The sequence below is a fragment of the Vespula vulgaris genome, chromosome 13 (genome assembly GCF_905475345.1).
Source record: "Vespula vulgaris chromosome 13, iyVesVulg1.1, whole genome shotgun sequence".
Lineage (NCBI taxonomy): Eukaryota > Metazoa > Arthropoda > Insecta > Hymenoptera > Vespidae > Vespula > Vespula vulgaris.
This window is the reverse complement of record NC_066598.1, coordinates 4465665-4480304: the sequence shown is the minus strand read 5'-3', so window position 1 is coordinate 4480304 and position 14640 is coordinate 4465665. Positions and strand designations below refer to the sequence as shown.

Here is a 14640-nt window from a genome sequence, read left to right as displayed (position 1 = left end):
TTCCCTTCTTATCATCTACATTTCCGTGCTCGATGACACTTTTCTTTTTTCGAACTGAATAATATTATCATAGAGAGGACCTGAGAGTGAGGACATGTATCAGATGCAAAGCCCTAATCGTCGTCTGTTCCATTTTTGAGATAGGCATTTTTACTTAAGACTGTCTTCAAGCGAAAACTCAATAACGAACGATACAATCAGTTATTACAATATAGTGATTTGGGGTGTACATGCCTCTAGCGAGGTAGGTCCTTTAGTTAACGATCATACCACGTTGTTACACCAGTTCTCGTCCGATCACTGAAGTTAAGCAACGTTGGGCACGGTTAGTACTTGGATGGGTGACCGCTTGGGAACACCGTGTACTGTTAGCACTCTTTTTGCCTTCCTTTACGCTCATTTGTATTTCCTTTCTTATCATTTACATTTCCGTGCTCGATGACACTTGTATTTTTTCGAACTGAGTAATATTATCATAGAGAGGATCTGAGAGTGAGGACATGTATCAGATGCAAAGCCCTAATCGTCGTCTGTTCCATTTTTGAGATTGGCATTTTTACTTAAGACTGTCTTCAAGCGAAAACTCAATAACGAACGATACAATCAGTAATTACAATATAGTGATTTGGGGTGTACATGCCTCTAACGAGGTAGGTCCTTCAGTTAACGGTCAAATCACGTTGTTACACCAGTTCTCGTCCGATCACTGAAGTTAAGCAACGTTGGGCACGGTTAGTACTTGGATGGGTGACCGCTTGGGAACACCGTGTACTGTTAGCACTCTTTTTGCCTTCCTTTACGCTCATTTGTATTTCCCTTCTTATCATCTACATTTCCGTGCTCGATGACACTTTTCTTTTTTCGAACTGTATAATATTATCATAGAGAGGATCTGAGAGTGAGGACATGTATCAGATGCAAAGCCCTAATCGTCGTCTGTTCCATTTTTGAGATTGGCATTTTTACTTAAGACTGTCTTCAAGCGAAAACTCAGTAACGAACGATACAATCAGTTATTACAATATAGTGATTTGGGGTGTACATGCCTCTAACGAGGTAGGTCCTTCAGTTAACGGTCAAATCACGTTGTTACACCAGTTCTCGTCCGATCACTGAAGTTAAGCAACGTTGGGCACGGTTAGTACTTGGATGGGTGACCGCTTGGGAACACCGTGTACTGTTAGCACTCTTTTTGCCTTCCTTTACGCTCATTTGTATTTCCCTTCTTATCATCTACATTTCCGTGCTCGATGACACTTTTCTTTTTTCGAACTGTATAATATTATCATAGAGAGGACCTGAGAGTGAGGACATGTATCAGATGCAAAGCCCTAATCGTCGTCTGTTCCATTTTTGAGATAGGCACTTTTGCTTAAGACTGTCTTCAAGCGAAAACTCAATAACGAACGATACAATCAGTTATTACAATACAGTGATTTGGGGTGTACATGCCTCTAGCGAGGTAGGTCCTTTAGTTAACGGTCATACCACGTTGTTACACCAGTTCTCGTCCGATCACTGAAGTTAAGCAACGTTGGGCACGGTTAGTACTTGGATGGGTGACCGCTTGGGAACACCGTGTACTGTTAGCACTCTTTTTGCCTTCCTTTACGTTCATTTGTATTTCCCTTCTTATCATTTACATTTCCGTGCTCGATGACACTTTTCTTTTTTCGAACTGAATAATATTATCATAAAGAGGATCTGAGAGTGAGGACATGTATCAGATGCAAAGCCCTAATCGTCGTCTGTTCCATTTTTGAGATTGGCACTTTTGCTTAATACTGTCTTCAAGCGAAATCTCAATAACGAACGATACAATTAGTTATTACAATATAGTGATTTGAGGTGTACATGCCTCTAGTGAGGTAGTTCCTCGAGTTAACGGTCATACCACGTTGTTACACCAGTTCTCGTCCCATCACTGAAGTTAAGCAACGTTGGGCACGGTTAGTACTTGGATGGGTGACCGCTTGGGAACACCGTGTACTGTTAGCGCTCTTTTTGCCTTCCTTTACGCTCATTTGTATTTCCCTTCTTAACATTTACATTTCCGTGCTCGATGACACTTTTCTTTTTTCGAACTGAATAATATTATCATAGAGAGGACCTGAGAGTGAGGACATGTATCAGATGCAAAGCCCTAATCGTCGTCTGTTCCATTTTTGAGATAGGCATTTTTACTTAAGACTGTCTTCAAGCGAAAACTCAATAACGAACGATACAATCAGTTATTACAATATAGTGATTTGGGGTGTACATGCCTCTAACGAGGTAGGTCCTTCAGTTAACGGTCAAATCACGTTGTTACACCAGTTCTCGTCCGATCACTGAAGTTAAGCAACGTTGGGCACGGTTAGTACTTGGATGGGTGACCGCTTGGGAACACCGTGTACTGTTAGCACTCTTTTTGCCTTCCTTTACGCTCATTTGAATTTCCTATCTTATCATTTACATTTCCGTGCTCGATGACACAATTCTTTTTTCGAACTGAGTAATATTATCATAGAGAGGATCTGAGAGTGAGGACATGTATCAGATGCAAAGCCCTAATCGTCGTCTGTTCCATTTTTGAGATTGGCATTTTTACTTAAGACTGTCTTCAAGCGAAAACTCAATAACGAACGATACAATCAGTTATTACAATATAGTGATTTGGTGTGTGAATGCCACTTGGGAGATGTCTCCTTCAGTTAACGGTCATACCACGTTGTTACACCAGTTCTCGTCCGATCACTGAAGTTAAGCAACGTTGGGCACGGTTAGTACTTGGATGGGTGACCGCTTGGGAACACCGTGTACTGTTAGCACTCTTTTTGCCTTCCTTTACGCTCATTTGAATTTCCTATCTTATCATTTACATTTCCGTGCTCGATGACACAATTCTTTTTTCGAACTGAGTAATATTATCATAGAGAGGATCTGAGAGTGAGGACATGTATCAGATGCAAAGCCCTAATCGTCGTCTGTTCCATTTTTGAGATTGGCATTTTTACTTAAGACTGTCTTCAAGCGAAAACTCAATAACGAACGATACAATCAGTTATTACAATATAGTGATTTGGTGTGTGAATGCCACTTGGGAGATGTCTCCTTCAGTTAACGGTCATACCACGTTGTTACACCAGTTCTCGTCCGATCACTGAAGTTAAGCAACGTTGGGCACGGTTAGTACTTGGATGGGTGACCGCTTGGGAACACCGTGTACTGTTAGCACTCTTTTTGCCTTCCTTTACGCTCATTTGTTTTTCCCTTCTTATCATTTACATTTCCGTGCTCGATGACACTTTTATTTTTTCGAACTGAGTAATATTATCATACAGAGGACCTGAGAGTGAGGATATGTATCAGATGCAAAGCCCTAATCGTCGTCTGTTCCATTTTTGAGATTGGCATTTTTACTTAAGACTGTCTTCAAGCGAAAACTCAATAACCAACGATACAATCAGTTATTACAATATAGTGATTTGGGGTGTACATGCCTCTAACGAGGTAGGTCCTTCAGTTAACGGTCAAATCACGTTGTTACACCAGTTCTCGTCCGATCACTGAAGTTAAGCAACGTTGGGCACGGTTAGTACTTGGATGGGTGACCGCTTGGGAACACCGTGTACTGTTAGCACTCTTTTTGCCTTCCTTTACGCTCATTTGAATTTCCTATCTTATCATTTACATTTCCGTGCTCGATGACACAATTCTTTTTTCGAACTGAGTAATATTATCATAGAGAGGATCTGAGAGTGAGGACATGTATCAGATGCAAAGCCCTAATCGTCGTCTGTTCCATTTTTGAGATTGGCATTTTTACTTAAGACTGTCTTCAAGCGAAAACTCAATAACGAACGATACAATCAGTTATTACAATATAGTGATTTGGTGTGTGAATGCCACTTGGGAGATGTCTCCTTCAGTTAACGGTCATACCACGTTGTTACACCAGTTCTCGTCCGATCACTGAAGTTAAGCAACGTTGGGCACGGTTAGTACTTGGATGGGTGACCGCTTGGGAACACCGTGTACTGTTAGCACTCTTTTTGCCTTCCTTTACGCTCATTTGAATTTCCTATCTTATCATTTACATTTCCGTGCTCGATGACACAATTCTTTTTTCGAACTGAGTAATATTATCATAGAGAGGATCTGAGAGTGAGGACATGTATCAGATGCAAAGCCCTAATCGTCGTCTGTTCCATTTTTGAGATTGGCATTTTTACTTAAGGCTGTCTTCAAGCGAAAACTCAATAACGAACGATACAATCAGTTATTACAATATAGTGATTTGGGGTGTACATGCCTCTAGCGAGGTAGGTCCTTTAGTTAACGGTCATACCACGTTGTTACACCAGTTCTCGTCCGATCACTGAAGTTAAGCAACGTTGGGCACGGTTAGTACTTGGATGGGTGACCGCTTGGGAACACCGTGTACTGTTAGCACTCTTTTTGCCTTCCTTTACGCTCATTTGTATTTCCCTTCTTATCATCTACATTTCCGTGCTCGATGACACTTTTCTTTTTTCGAACTGAGTAATATTATCATAGAGAGGACCTGAGAGTGAGGACATGTATCAGATGCAAAACCCTAATCGTCGTCTGTTCCATTTTTGATATTGGCACTTTTGCTGAAGACTGTCTTCAAGCGAAAACTCAATAACGAACGATACAATCAGTTATTACAATATAGTGATTTGGTGTGTGGATGCCACTTGGGAGATTTGACCTTCAGTTAACGGTCATACCACGTTGTTACACCAGTTCTCGTCCGATCACTGAAGTTAAGCGACGTTGGGCACGGTTAGTACTTGGATGGGTGACCGCTTGGGAACACCGTGTACTGTTAGCACTATTTTTGCCTTCCTTTACGCTCATTTGTATTTCCCTTCTTATCATTTACATTTCCGTGCTCGATGACACATTTCTTTTTTCGAACTGAATAATATTATCATAAAGAGGATCTGAGAGTGAGGACATGTATCAGATGCAAAGCCCTAATCGTCGTCTGTTCCATTTTTGAGATTGGCACTTTTGCTTAAGACTGTCTTCAAGCGAAAACTCAATAACGAACGATACAATCAGTTATTACAATATAGTGATTTGGGGTGTACATGCCTCTAGCGAGGTAGGTCCTTTAGTTAACGGTCATACCACGTTGTTACACCAGTTCTCGTCCGATCACTGAAGTTAAGCAACGTTGGGCACGGTTAGTACTTGGATGGGTGACCGCTTGGGAACACCGTGTACTGTTAGCACTCTTTTTGCCTTCCTTTACGCTCATTTGTATTTCCCTTCTTATCATCTACATTTCCGTTCTCGATGACACTTTTCTTTTTTCGAACTGTATAATATTATCATAGAGAGGACCTGAGAGTGAGGACATGTATCAGATGCAAAGCCCTAATCGTCGTCTGTTCCATTTTTGAGATTGGCATTTTTACTTAAGACTGTCTTCAAGCGAAAACTCAATAACGAACGATACAATCAGTTATTACAATATAGTGATTTGGTGTGTGGATGCCACTTGGGAGATATGACCTTCAGTTAACGGTCATACCACGTTGTTACACCAGTTCTCGTCCGATCACTGAAGTTAAGCAACGTTGGGCACGGTTAGTACTTGGATGGGTGACCGCTTGGGAACACCGTGTACTGTTAGCACTGTTTTTGCCTTCCTTTACGCTCATTTGTATTTCCTTTCTTATCATTTACATTTCCGTGCTCGATGACACTTTTCATTTTTCGAACTGTATAATATTATCATAGAGAGGACCTGAGAGTGAGGACATGTATCAGGTGCAAAGCCCTAATTGTCGTCTGTTCCATTTTTGAGTTTGGCATTTTTGCTTAAGACTGTCTTCAAGCGAAAACTCAATAACGAACGATACAATCAGTTATTACAATATAGTGATTTGGTGTGTGGATGCCACTTGGGAGATTTGACCTTCAGTTAACGGTCATACCACGTTGTTACACCAGTTCTCGTCCGATCACTGAAGTTAAGCAACGTTGGGCACGGTTAGTACTTGGATGGGTGACCGCTTGGGAACACCGTGTACTGTTAGCACTCTTTTTGCCTTCCTTTACGCTCATTTGTATTTCCCTTCTTATCATTTACATTTCCGTGCTCGATGACACTTTTCTTTTTTCGAACTGTATAATATTATCATAGAGAGGACCTGAGAGTGAGGATATGTATCAGATGCAAAGCCCTAATCGCCGTCTGTTCCATTTTTGAGATTGGCATTTTTACTTAAGACTGTCTTCAAGCGAAAACTCAATAACGAACGATACAATCAGTTATTACAATACAGTGATTTGGGGTGTACATGCCTCTAGCGAGGTAGGTCCTTTAGTTAACGGTCATACCACGTTGTTACACCAGTTCTCGTCCGATCAATGAAGTTAAGCAACGTTGGGCACGGTTAGTACTTGGATGGGTGACCGCTTGGGAACACCGTGTACTGTTAGCGCTCTTTTTGTCTTCCTTTACGCTCATTTGTATTTCCCTTCTTATCATTTACATTTCCGTGCTCGATGACACTTTTCTTTTTTCGAACTGAATAATATTATCATAGAGAGGACCTGAGAGTGAGGACATGTATCAGATGCAAAGCCCTAATCGTCGTCTGTTCCATTTTTGAGATAGGCATTTTTACTTAAGACTGTCTTCAAGCGAAAACTCAATAACGAACGATACAATCAGTTATTACAATATAGTGATTTGGGGTGTACATGCCTCTAGCGAGGTAGGTCCTTTAGTTAACGATCATACCACGTTGTTACACCAGTTCTCGTCCGATCACTGAAGTTAAGCAACGTTGGGCACGGTTAGTACTTGGATGGGTGACCGCTTGGGAACACCGTGTACTGTTAGCACTCTTTTTGCCTTCCTTTACGCTCATTTGTATTTCCTTTCTTATCATTTACATTTCCGTGCTCGATGACACTTTTATTTTTTCGAACTGAGTAATATTATCATAGAGAGGATCTGAGAGTGAGGACATGTATCAGATGCAAAGCCCTAATCGTCGTCTGTTCCATTTTTGAGATTGGCATTTTTACTTAAGACTGTCTTCAAGCGAAAACTCAATAACGAACGATACAATCAGTTATTACAATATAGTGATTTGGGGTGTACATGCCTCTAGCGAGGTAGGTCCTTTAGTTAACGGTCATACCACGTTGTTACACCAGTTCTCGTCCGATCACTAAAGTTAAGCAACGTTGGGTACGGTTAGTACTTGGTTGGGTGACCGCTTGGGAACACCGTGTACTGTTAGCACTCTTTTTGCCTTCCTTTACGCTCATTTGTATTTCCCTTCTTTTCATTTACATTTCCGTGCTCGATGACACTTTTCTTTTTTCGAACTGTATAATATTATCATAGAGAGGACCTGAGAGTAAGGACATGTATCAGATGCAAAGCCCTAATCGTCGTCTGTTCCATTTTTGAGATTGGCATTTTTACTTAAGACTGTCTTCAAGCGAAAACTCAATAACCAACGATACAATCAGTTATTACAATATAGTGATTTGGGGTGTACATGCCTCTAGCGAGGTAGGTACTTTAGTTAACGGTCATACCACGTTGTTACACCAGTTCTCGTCCGATCACTGAAGTTAAGCAACGTTGGGCACGGTTAGTACTTGGATGGGTGACCGCTTGGGAACACCGTGTACTGTTAGCACTCTTTTTGCCTTCCTTTACGCTCATTTGTATTTCCCTTCTTGTCATCTACATTTCCGTGCTCGATGACACTTTTCTTTTTTCGAACTGTATAATATTATCATAGAGAGGATCTGAGAGTGAGGACATGTATCAGATGCAAAGCCCTAATCGTCGTCTGTTCCATTTTTGAGATTGGCATTTTTACTTAAGACTGTCTTCAAGCGAAAACTCAATAACGAACGATACAATCAGTTATTACAATATAGTGATTTGGGGTGTACATGCCTCTAACGAGGTAGGTCCTTCAGTTAACGGTCAAATCACGTTGTTACACCAGTTCTCGTCCGATCACTGAAGTTAAGCAACGTTGGGCACGGTTAGTACTTGGATGGGTGACCGCTTGGGAACACCGTGTACTGTTAGCACTCTTTTTGCCTTCCTTTACGCTCATTTGAATTTCCTATCTTATCATTTACATTTCCGTGCTCGATGACACAATTCTTTTTTCGAACTGAATAATATTATCATAAAGAGGATCTGGGAGTGAGGACATGTATCAGATGCAAAGCCCTAATCGTCGTCTGTTCCATTTTTGAGATTGGCACTTTTGCTTAATACTGTCTTCAAGCGAAATCTCAATAACGAACGATACAATTAGTTATTACAATATAGTGATTTGAGGTGTACATGCCTCTAGTGAGGTAGTTCCACGAGTTAACGGTCATACCACGTTGTTACACCAGTTCTCGTCCGATCACTGAAGTTAAGCAACGTTGGGCACGGTTAGTACTTGGATGGGTGACCGCTTGGGAACACCGTGTACTGTTAGCACTCTTTTTGCCTTCCTTTACGCTCATTTGTATTTCCCTTCTTATCATCTACATTTCCGTGCTCGATGACACTTTTCATTTTTCGAACTGTATAATATTATCATAGAGAGGACCTGAGAGTGAGGACATGTATCAGATGCGAAACCCTAATCGTCGTCTGTTCCATTTTTGATATTGGCACTTTTGCTGAAGACTGTCTTCAAGCGAAAACTCAATAACGAACGATACAATCAGTTATTACAATATAGTGATTTGGTGTGTGGATGCCACTTGGGAGATTTGACCTTCAGTTAACGGTCATACCACGTTGTTACACCAGTTCTCGTCCGATCACTGAAGTTAAGCAACGTTGGGCGCGGTTAGTACTTGGATGGGTGACCGCTTGGGAACACCGTGTACTGTTAGCACTCTTTTTGCCTTCCTTTACGCTCATTTGAATTTCCTATCTTATCATTTACATTTCCGTGCTCGATGACACATTTCTTTTTTCGAACTGTATAATATTATCATAAAGAGGATCTGGGAGTGAGGACATGTATCAGATGCAAAGCCCTAATCGTCGTCTGTTCCATTTTTGAGATTGGCACTTTTGCTTAATACTGTCTTCAAGCGAAATCTCAATAACGAACGATACAATTAGTTATTACAATATAGTGATTTGAGGTGTACATGCCTCTAGTGAGGTAGTCCCTCGAGTTAACGGTCATACCACGTTGTTACACCAGTTCTCGTCCGATCACTGAAGTTAAGCAACGTTGGGCACGGTTAGTACTTGGATGGGTGACCGCTTGGGAACACCGTGTACTGTTAGCACTCTTTTTGCCTTCCTTTACGCTCATTTGTATTTCCCTTCTTATCATCTACATTTCCGTGCTCGATGACACTTTTCTTTTTTCGAACTGTATAATATTATCATAGAGAGGACCTGAGAGTGAGGACATGTATCAGATGCAAAGCCCTAATCGTCGTCTGTTCCATTTTTGAGATTGGCATTTTTACTTAAGACTGTCTTCAAGCGAAAACTCAATAACGAACGATACAATCAGTTATTACAATATAGTGATTTGGGGTGTACATGCCTCTAGCGAGGTAGGTCCTTTAGTTAACGGTCATACCACGTTGTTACACCAGTTCTCGTCCAGTCACTGAAGTTAAGCAACGTTGGGCACGGTTAGTACTTGGATGGTTGACCGCTTGGGAACACCGTGTACTGTTAGCACTCTTTTTGCCTTCCTTTACGCTCATTTGTATTTCCCTCCTTATCATTTACATTTCCGTGCTCGATGACACTTTTCTTTTTTCGAACTGAATAATATTATCATAGAGAGGACCTGAGAGTGAGGACATGTATCAGATGCAAAGCCCTAATCGTCGTCTGTTCCATTTTTGAGATTGGCATTTTTACTTAAGACTGTCTTCAAGCGAAAACTCAATAACGAACGATACAATCAGTTATTACAATATAGTGATTTGGTGTGTGAATGCCACTTGGGAGATGTCTCCTTCAGTTAACGGTCATACCACGTTGTTACACCAGTTCTCGTCCGATCACTGAAGTTAAGCAACGTTGGGCACGGTTAGTACTTGGATGGGTGACCGCTTGGGAACACCGTGTACTGTTAGCACTCTTTTTGCCTTCCTTTACGCTCATTTGAATTTCCTATCTTATCATTTACATTTCCGTGCTCGATGACACAATTCTTTTTTCGAACTGAGTAATATTATCATAGAGAGGATCTGAGAGTGAGGACATGTATCAGATGCAAAGCCCTAATCGTCGTCTGTTCCATTTTTGAGATTGGCATTTTTACTTAAGACTGTCTTCAAGCGAAAACTCAATAACGAACGATACAATCAGTTATTACAATATAGTGATTTGGTGTGTGAATGCCACTTGGGAGATGTCTCCTTCAGTTAACGGTCATACCACGTTGTTACACCAGTTCTCGTCCGATCACTGAAGTTAAGCAACGTTGGGCACGGTTAGTACTTGGATGGGTGACCGCTTGGGAACACCGTGTACTGTTAGCACTCTTTTTGCCTTCCTTTACGCTCATTTGTTTTTCCCTTCTTATCATTTACATTTCCGTGCTCGATGACACTTTTATTTTTTCGAACTGAGTAATATTATCATACAGAGGACCTGAGAGTGAGGATATGTATCAGATGCAAAGCCCTAATCGTCGTCTGTTCCATTTTTGAGATTGGCATTTTTACTTAAGACTGTCTTCAAGCGAAAACTCAATAACCAACGATACAATCAGTTATTACAATATAGTGATTTGGGGTGTACATGCCTCTAACGAGGTAGGTCCTTCAGTTAACGGTCAAATCACGTTGTTACACCAGTTCTCGTCCGATCACTGAAGTTAAGCAACGTTGGGCACGGTTAGTACTTGGATGGGTGACCGCTTGGGAACACCGTGTACTGTTAGCACTCTTTTTGCCTTCCTTTACGCTCATTTGAATTTCCTATCTTATCATTTACATTTCCGTGCTCGATGACACAATTCTTTTTTCGAACTGAGTAATATTATCATAGAGAGGATCTGAGAGTGAGGACATGTATCAGATGCAAAGCCCTAATCGTCGTCTGTTCCATTTTTGAGATTGGCATTTTTACTTAAGACTGTCTTCAAGCGAAAACTCAATAACGAACGATACAATCAGTTATTACAATATAGTGATTTGGTGTGTGAATGCCACTTGGGAGATGTCTCCTTCAGTTAACGGTCATACCACGTTGTTACACCAGTTCTCGTCCGATCACTGAAGTTAAGCAACGTTGGGCACGGTTAGTACTTGGATGGGTGACCGCTTGGGAACACCGTGTACTGTTAGCACTCTTTTTGCCTTCCTTTACGCTCATTTGAATTTCCTATCTTATCATTTACATTTCCGTGCTCGATGACACAATTCTTTTTTCGAACTGAGTAATATTATCATAGAGAGGATCTGAGAGTGAGGACATGTATCAGATGCAAAGCCCTAATCGTCGTCTGTTCCATTTTTGAGATTGGCATTTTTACTTAAGGCTGTCTTCAAGCGAAAACTCAATAACGAACGATACAATCAGTTATTACAATATAGTGATTTGGGGTGTACATGCCTCTAGCGAGGTAGGTCCTTTAGTTAACGGTCATACCACGTTGTTACACCAGTTCTCGTCCGATCACTGAAGTTAAGCAACGTTGGGCACGGTTAGTACTTGGATGGGTGACCGCTTGGGAACACCGTGTACTGTTAGCACTCTTTTTGCCTTCCTTTACGCTCATTTGTATTTCCTTTCTTATCATTTACATTTCCGTGCTCGATGACACTTTTCTTTTTTCGAACTGAGTAATATTATCATAGAGAGGACCTGAGAGTGAGGACATGTATCAGATGCAAAGCCCTAATCGTCGTCTGTTCCATTTTTGAGATTGGCATTTTTACTTAAGACTGTCTTCAAGCGAAAACTCAATAACGAACGATACAATCAGTTATTACAATATAGTGATTTGGTGTGTGGATGCCACTTGGGAGATATGACCTTCAGTTAACGGTCATACCACGTTGTTACACCAGTTCTCGTCCGATCACTGAAGTTAAGCAACGTTGGGCACGGTTAGTACTTGGATGGGTGACCGCTTGGGAACACCGTGTACTGTTAGCACTGTTTTTGCCTTCCTTTACGCTCATTTGTATTTCCTTTCTTATCATTTACATTTCCGTGCTCGATGACACTTTTATTTTTTCGAACTGAGTAATATTATCATAGAGAGGATCTGAGAGTGAGGACATGTATCGGATGCAAAGCCCTAATCGTCGTCTGTTCCATTTTTGAGATTGGCATTTTTACTTAAGACTGTCTACAAGCGAAAACTCAATAACGAACGATACAATCAGTTATTACAATATAGTGATTTGGTGTGTGGATGCCACTTGGGAGATTTGACCTTCAGTTAACGGTCATACCACGTTGTTACACCAGTTCTCGTCCGATCACTGAAGTTAAGCAACGTTGGGCACGGTTAGTACTTGGATGGGTGACCGCTTGGGAACACCGTGTACTGTTAGCACAATTTTTGCCTTCCTTTACGCTCATTTGTATTTCCCTTCTTATCATTTACATTTCCGTGCTCGATGACACTTTTCATTTTTCGAACTGTATAATATTATCATAGAGAGGACCTGAGAGTGAGGACATGTATCAGGTGCAAAGCCCTAATTGTCGTCTGTTCCATTTTTGAGTTTGGCATTTTTGCTTAAGACTGTCTTCAAGCGAAAACTCAATAACGAACGATACAATCAGTTATTACAATATAGTGATTTGGTGTGTGGATGCCACTTGGGAGATTTGACCTTCAGTTAACGGTCATACCACGTTGTTACACCAGTTCTCGTCCGATCACTGAAGTTAAGCAACGTTGGGCACGGTTAGTACTTGGATGGGTGACCGCTTGGGAACACCGTGTACTGTTAGCACTCTTTTTGCCTTCCTTTACGCTCATTTGTATTTCCCTTCTTATCATTTACATTTCCGTGCTCGATGACACTTTTCTTTTTTCGAACTGTATAATATTATCATAGAGAGGACCTGAGAGTGAGGATATGTATCAGATGCAAAGCCCTAATCGCCGTCTGTTCCATTTTTGAGATTGGCATTTTTACTTAAGACTGTCTTCAAGCGAAAACTCAATAACGAACGATACAATCAGTTATTACAATACAGTGATTTGGGGTGTACATGCCTCTAGCGAGGTAGGTCCTTTAGTTAACGGTCATACCACGTTGTTACACCAGTTCTCGTCCGATCAATGAAGTTAAGCAACGTTGGGCACGGTTAGTACTTGGATGGGTGACCGCTTGGGAACACCGTGTACTGTTAGCGCTCTTTTTGTCTTCCTTTACGCTCATTTGTATTTCCCTTCTTATCATTTACATTTCCGTGCTCGATGACACTTTTCTTTTTTCGAACTGAATAATATTATCATAGAGAGGACCTGAGAGTGAGGACATGTATCAGATGCAAAGCCCTAATCGTCGTCTGTTCCATTTTTGAGATAGGCATTTTTACTTAAGACTGTCTTCAAGCGAAAACTCAATAACGAACGATACAATCAGTTATTACAATATAGTGATTTGGGGTGTACATGCCTCTAGCGAGGTAGGTCCTTTAGTTAACGATCATACCACGTTGTTACACCAGTTCTCGTCCGATCACTGAAGTTAAGCAACGTTGGGCACGGTTAGTACTTGGATGGGTGACCGCTTGGGAACACCGTGTACTGTTAGCACTCTTTTTGCCTTCCTTTACGCTCATTTGTATTTCCTTTCTTATCATTTACATTTCCGTGCTCGATGACACTTTTATTTTTTCGAACTGAGTAATATTATCATAGAGAGGATCTGAGAGTGAGGACATGTATCAGATGCAAAGCCCTAATCGTCGTCTGTTCCATTTTTGAGATTGGCATTTTTACTTAAGACTGTCTTCAAGCGAAAACTCAATAACGAACGATACAATCAGTTATTACAATATAGTGATTTGGGGTGTACATGCCTCTAGCGAGGTAGGTCCTTTAGTTAACGGTCATACCACGTTGTTACACCAGTTCTCGTCCGATCACTAAAGTTAAGCAACGTTGGGTACGGTTAGTACTTGGTTGGGTGACCGCTTGGGAACACCGTGTACTGTTAGCACTCTTTTTGCCTTCCTTTACGCTCATTTGTATTTCCCTTCTTTTCATTTACATTTCCGTGCTCGATGACACTTTTCTTTTTTCGAACTGTATAATATTATCATAGAGAGGACCTGAGAGTAAGGACATGTATCAGATGCAAAGCCCTAATCGTCGTCTGTTCCATTTTTGAGATTGGCATTTTTACTTAAGACTGTCTTCAAGCGAAAACTCAATAACCAACGATACAATCAGTTATTACAATATAGTGATTTGGGGTGTACATGCCTCTAGCGAGGTAGGTACTTTAGTTAACGGTCATACCACGTTGTTACACCAGTTCTCGTCCGATCACTGAAGTTAAGCAACGTTGGGCACGGTTAGTACTTGGATGGGTGACCGCTTGGGAACACCGTGTACTGTTAGCACTCTTTTTGCCTTCCTTTACGCTCATTTGTATTTCCCTTCTTGTCATCTACATTTC

The 14640-nt window shown here is 41.1% G+C and overlaps 30 non-coding genes and 6 pseudogenes across 30 annotated transcripts; all 36 read left to right on the top strand.

The window, feature by feature from the left end:
- Positions 1–256: 256 nt before the first annotated feature.
- LOC127068732 (5S ribosomal RNA) lies at positions 257–374 on the top strand. The gene has a single exon (XR_007783153.1). It is a non-coding gene; the product is annotated as a 5S ribosomal RNA (ribosomal RNA).
- A 288-nt stretch (positions 375–662) lies between these two features.
- Positions 663–780, top strand: LOC127068748 (5S ribosomal RNA). The gene has a single exon (XR_007783170.1). It is a non-coding gene; the product is annotated as a 5S ribosomal RNA (ribosomal RNA).
- A 288-nt stretch (positions 781–1068) lies between these two features.
- Positions 1069–1186, top strand: LOC127068747 (5S ribosomal RNA). Its single transcript, XR_007783168.1, has one exon. It is a non-coding gene; the product is annotated as a 5S ribosomal RNA (ribosomal RNA).
- A 288-nt stretch (positions 1187–1474) lies between these two features.
- LOC127068692 (5S ribosomal RNA) lies at positions 1475–1592 on the top strand. Its single transcript, XR_007783115.1, has one exon. It is a non-coding gene; the product is annotated as a 5S ribosomal RNA (ribosomal RNA).
- A 288-nt stretch (positions 1593–1880) lies between these two features.
- Positions 1881–1998, top strand: LOC127068765 (5S ribosomal RNA; annotated as a pseudogene).
- Positions 1999–2286: 288 nt separating this feature from the next.
- LOC127068746 (5S ribosomal RNA) lies at positions 2287–2404 on the top strand. The gene has a single exon (XR_007783167.1). It is a non-coding gene; the product is annotated as a 5S ribosomal RNA (ribosomal RNA).
- Positions 2405–2692: 288 nt separating this feature from the next.
- Positions 2693–2810, top strand: LOC127068691 (5S ribosomal RNA). The gene has a single exon (XR_007783114.1). It is a non-coding gene; the product is annotated as a 5S ribosomal RNA (ribosomal RNA).
- Positions 2811–3098: 288 nt separating this feature from the next.
- LOC127068690 (5S ribosomal RNA) lies at positions 3099–3216 on the top strand. The gene has a single exon (XR_007783113.1). It is a non-coding gene; the product is annotated as a 5S ribosomal RNA (ribosomal RNA).
- Positions 3217–3504: 288 nt separating this feature from the next.
- Positions 3505–3622, top strand: LOC127068744 (5S ribosomal RNA). The gene has a single exon (XR_007783165.1). It is a non-coding gene; the product is annotated as a 5S ribosomal RNA (ribosomal RNA).
- Positions 3623–3910: 288 nt separating this feature from the next.
- Positions 3911–4028, top strand: LOC127068689 (5S ribosomal RNA). The gene has a single exon (XR_007783112.1). It is a non-coding gene; the product is annotated as a 5S ribosomal RNA (ribosomal RNA).
- A 288-nt stretch (positions 4029–4316) lies between these two features.
- On the top strand, positions 4317–4434 carry LOC127068688 (5S ribosomal RNA). Its single transcript, XR_007783111.1, has one exon. It is a non-coding gene; the product is annotated as a 5S ribosomal RNA (ribosomal RNA).
- Positions 4435–4722: 288 nt separating this feature from the next.
- LOC127068707 (5S ribosomal RNA) lies at positions 4723–4840 on the top strand. The gene has a single exon (XR_007783129.1). It is a non-coding gene; the product is annotated as a 5S ribosomal RNA (ribosomal RNA).
- A 288-nt stretch (positions 4841–5128) lies between these two features.
- LOC127068687 (5S ribosomal RNA) lies at positions 5129–5246 on the top strand. Its single transcript, XR_007783110.1, has one exon. It is a non-coding gene; the product is annotated as a 5S ribosomal RNA (ribosomal RNA).
- A 288-nt stretch (positions 5247–5534) lies between these two features.
- On the top strand, positions 5535–5652 carry LOC127068685 (5S ribosomal RNA). The gene has a single exon (XR_007783108.1). It is a non-coding gene; the product is annotated as a 5S ribosomal RNA (ribosomal RNA).
- A 288-nt stretch (positions 5653–5940) lies between these two features.
- On the top strand, positions 5941–6058 carry LOC127068684 (5S ribosomal RNA). Its single transcript, XR_007783107.1, has one exon. It is a non-coding gene; the product is annotated as a 5S ribosomal RNA (ribosomal RNA).
- A 288-nt stretch (positions 6059–6346) lies between these two features.
- LOC127068755 (5S ribosomal RNA) lies at positions 6347–6464 on the top strand (annotated as a pseudogene).
- Positions 6465–6752: 288 nt separating this feature from the next.
- LOC127068731 (5S ribosomal RNA) lies at positions 6753–6870 on the top strand. Its single transcript, XR_007783151.1, has one exon. It is a non-coding gene; the product is annotated as a 5S ribosomal RNA (ribosomal RNA).
- A 288-nt stretch (positions 6871–7158) lies between these two features.
- LOC127068763 (5S ribosomal RNA) lies at positions 7159–7276 on the top strand (annotated as a pseudogene).
- Positions 7277–7564: 288 nt separating this feature from the next.
- LOC127068683 (5S ribosomal RNA) lies at positions 7565–7682 on the top strand. Its single transcript, XR_007783106.1, has one exon. It is a non-coding gene; the product is annotated as a 5S ribosomal RNA (ribosomal RNA).
- A 288-nt stretch (positions 7683–7970) lies between these two features.
- LOC127068743 (5S ribosomal RNA) lies at positions 7971–8088 on the top strand. Its single transcript, XR_007783164.1, has one exon. It is a non-coding gene; the product is annotated as a 5S ribosomal RNA (ribosomal RNA).
- A 288-nt stretch (positions 8089–8376) lies between these two features.
- On the top strand, positions 8377–8494 carry LOC127068682 (5S ribosomal RNA). The gene has a single exon (XR_007783105.1). It is a non-coding gene; the product is annotated as a 5S ribosomal RNA (ribosomal RNA).
- Positions 8495–8782: 288 nt separating this feature from the next.
- LOC127068706 (5S ribosomal RNA) lies at positions 8783–8900 on the top strand. The gene has a single exon (XR_007783128.1). It is a non-coding gene; the product is annotated as a 5S ribosomal RNA (ribosomal RNA).
- Positions 8901–9188: 288 nt separating this feature from the next.
- LOC127068681 (5S ribosomal RNA) lies at positions 9189–9306 on the top strand. The gene has a single exon (XR_007783104.1). It is a non-coding gene; the product is annotated as a 5S ribosomal RNA (ribosomal RNA).
- A 288-nt stretch (positions 9307–9594) lies between these two features.
- Positions 9595–9712, top strand: LOC127068771 (5S ribosomal RNA; annotated as a pseudogene).
- A 288-nt stretch (positions 9713–10000) lies between these two features.
- On the top strand, positions 10001–10118 carry LOC127068680 (5S ribosomal RNA). The gene has a single exon (XR_007783103.1). It is a non-coding gene; the product is annotated as a 5S ribosomal RNA (ribosomal RNA).
- Positions 10119–10406: 288 nt separating this feature from the next.
- On the top strand, positions 10407–10524 carry LOC127068679 (5S ribosomal RNA). The gene has a single exon (XR_007783102.1). It is a non-coding gene; the product is annotated as a 5S ribosomal RNA (ribosomal RNA).
- Positions 10525–10812: 288 nt separating this feature from the next.
- Positions 10813–10930, top strand: LOC127068742 (5S ribosomal RNA). The gene has a single exon (XR_007783162.1). It is a non-coding gene; the product is annotated as a 5S ribosomal RNA (ribosomal RNA).
- Positions 10931–11218: 288 nt separating this feature from the next.
- On the top strand, positions 11219–11336 carry LOC127068677 (5S ribosomal RNA). The gene has a single exon (XR_007783101.1). It is a non-coding gene; the product is annotated as a 5S ribosomal RNA (ribosomal RNA).
- A 288-nt stretch (positions 11337–11624) lies between these two features.
- Positions 11625–11742, top strand: LOC127068676 (5S ribosomal RNA). Its single transcript, XR_007783100.1, has one exon. It is a non-coding gene; the product is annotated as a 5S ribosomal RNA (ribosomal RNA).
- Positions 11743–12030: 288 nt separating this feature from the next.
- Positions 12031–12148, top strand: LOC127068675 (5S ribosomal RNA). The gene has a single exon (XR_007783099.1). It is a non-coding gene; the product is annotated as a 5S ribosomal RNA (ribosomal RNA).
- A 288-nt stretch (positions 12149–12436) lies between these two features.
- On the top strand, positions 12437–12554 carry LOC127068673 (5S ribosomal RNA). The gene has a single exon (XR_007783097.1). It is a non-coding gene; the product is annotated as a 5S ribosomal RNA (ribosomal RNA).
- A 288-nt stretch (positions 12555–12842) lies between these two features.
- On the top strand, positions 12843–12960 carry LOC127068672 (5S ribosomal RNA). The gene has a single exon (XR_007783096.1). It is a non-coding gene; the product is annotated as a 5S ribosomal RNA (ribosomal RNA).
- Positions 12961–13248: 288 nt separating this feature from the next.
- On the top strand, positions 13249–13366 carry LOC127068754 (5S ribosomal RNA; annotated as a pseudogene).
- A 288-nt stretch (positions 13367–13654) lies between these two features.
- LOC127068730 (5S ribosomal RNA) lies at positions 13655–13772 on the top strand. The gene has a single exon (XR_007783150.1). It is a non-coding gene; the product is annotated as a 5S ribosomal RNA (ribosomal RNA).
- A 288-nt stretch (positions 13773–14060) lies between these two features.
- On the top strand, positions 14061–14178 carry LOC127068762 (5S ribosomal RNA; annotated as a pseudogene).
- A 288-nt stretch (positions 14179–14466) lies between these two features.
- Positions 14467–14584, top strand: LOC127068671 (5S ribosomal RNA). The gene has a single exon (XR_007783095.1). It is a non-coding gene; the product is annotated as a 5S ribosomal RNA (ribosomal RNA).
- The last annotated feature ends 56 nt before the right edge of the window (positions 14585–14640 follow it).